Genomic DNA, 2,500 nt, shown 5'->3' with positions numbered 1-2,500 from the left:
GGAAACCAATATATATATGTGTGGTGGCAGTAAGCAAGGTGTTACATATTTATGTTGTGTTATAAGAGTTATTCGGTGTTTCAAATCAACTTTGGACGCAAACAAAGTGACTGCAGTATTTCGTGTCTACAGGGTGTATAATCCTTTGCTGGTGTCCCATGAAAATCATATTTAGTGTTCTTCTAATGTCCTAAAAAAACAAAAGAAAAAGAAAAAGAAAAAAAAAATAATGGAGAAAATAGACCCATTAAAAAATAATAATAATAATGAACTCGATCCCCAGTTTGATCAATAAGGGGTTTTTAACGCTAGCCCTCCAACCAAGGGGGAGAATTCATACTCCACATCAGTGAAACACCCGAAAAATAAAAGCCTCCCCGGTAGCCAACGAGTAAAGTAAGTGTTAGTCGCTAAGAAGTCCTTCATCTGTTGCGACAGTATTCTCGCCTGCGACATCCAGGGTGCTCTAGACTAATTCCTCCATTCCAATTTGCACATTCTTATTTTGAAAGTAGTATGATTATTATCTTTTTTTTATTATCTATTATCTTTTTTTATTTTTATTATTATGATTATGATCCTCATTATTATATTATCAATATTCCTGATGTTATTATTATGATTATCATTGTTATTATCATTATCATGATTATCTTCATTATTTTCATCATTATTATTTCTCAATGTCTGCACCTTTTGTATCTAACATAAACCACCAATTTTAACGCACCTTTCTTCTCTCTTCGTTTACAGGTATTGAAATAACTAGATACACTTGTCCGGTTTCGTCGCAGTGAAAAGCAGACATGGACACTTTATCAAAGACACGTGACACCCACGGTTCCGAACCACGCTCATTGAAGTCCTACCAAGGTGAATGAATGGTTCTTGCGGGTTCTCTGCGTTCAGATGTTCATCGTTGTTCTGCTTCCTTTGTGTGAAGAACTCGCAGAACTCCGCGCCAAGTGCCAAGGTTGACTTTCGTTCTTATTCATGTGAAAAATATCATTTCCTTCTGGTTCTTGGTGTCCGAAGGTCATGAATCAACCAAGGTATTTAAGTTGAGGTGAAGTGGCTATTGAAAGGTTGTACATGAATGCAACACGTTTCAACAGATCCACTGTGACAAATTGCAACAAAAGGTTTGCATTAAAAAATTAATAATAATAATAGATGTAAAACTTCTTTGTTCTGATAATCCGATGACTATCATATGTACAATAAGTTCTTTTGGGTATCTGTGTCGATCAGAACTAATGTTATAGCATGAAAAGTATCAATGTGCTTTACGCTCAATATAACCACTCAGTTTGTTATTCAAATCTCGCTGTTATTTCGGTGTACGACGAAAGAGTCTCAGCATCTCGTGAGGTCAAAGAATCCCACGTTTTATGTGAGAGAAACTATGGAGGTCATGTCATGGAAGTCGAAGATTCACTCAAGGATCTCGTAGTATGAAGTTCCCGTTAGAAGAAGGACCTATTACGAGTGTTTGCCTGAAGTCCGGATGCAGAAATCCTAAAGATGACCTTTAGCTTTCACCCTTTCGTTTCAGGAGAGAAAAAAAAGAGAGAAAGAAATTATACAGGAAAAAATATATATATGTGTGGTGGCAGTAAGCAAGGTGTTACATATTTATGTTGTGTTCTAAGAGTTATTCGGTGTTTCAAATCAACTTTGGACGCAAACAAAGTGACTGCAGTATTTCGTGTCTACAGGGTGTATAATCCTTTGCTGGTGTCCGATGAAAATCATATTTAGTGTTCTTCAAATGTCCTATAAAAGCAAAAGAGAAAGAAAAAAAAATAATGGAGAAATAGACCCATTATAAAATAATGATAATAATGAACTCGATCCCCAGTTTGATCACTAAGGGGTCCTAACGCTAGCCACAACCAAGGGAGAATTTCATACTCCACTTAAGTGAAAACCCACCGAAAATAAAAGCCTCCACGGGTAGCCATCGAAAGTAAACGTAAGTGTTAGTCGCTAAGAAGTCGTTCATCTGTTGCGACTGTATCTCGCTGCGACATCCAGGGTGCTCAGACTAATTCCTCATTACATTTTGCTATTATTATTAGAAGTAGTATGATTATTACTGTCTTTTTTATGATCTATTATCTTTTTTATTTTTATCATTATGATTATGATCCTCATTATTATATTATCAATATTACTGATGCTATTATTATGATTATCATTATTATTATCATTATCATGATTATCTCTATTATTTTCATCATTATTATTATCGTTGTCATCATTATTATTGTTATTATCATAATTATTATCATTATTATTATTATTATTATTATTATTATTTTGTATTATTACCAATATTATTATCCTCATTATCATTATCAAAGCTATTATCATGAACCGTTTTTGAGTGTTCATAATGGTGTTAATTATCAACATTATTTAGGCCTACATCGGGTACGCATTACGATTTTCATTCGTTTCATCCAGAAACGAACCCATTACATTTACTTTCCTTTTC

This window comes from Penaeus japonicus, unplaced genomic scaffold, assembly GCF_977035675.1.
Source record: "Penaeus japonicus unplaced genomic scaffold, GWHDUDI00000001_assembly GWHDUDI00000026, whole genome shotgun sequence".
Taxonomy (NCBI): domain Eukaryota; kingdom Metazoa; phylum Arthropoda; class Malacostraca; order Decapoda; family Penaeidae; genus Penaeus; species Penaeus japonicus.
This window is presented reverse-complemented; position numbering follows the sequence as displayed.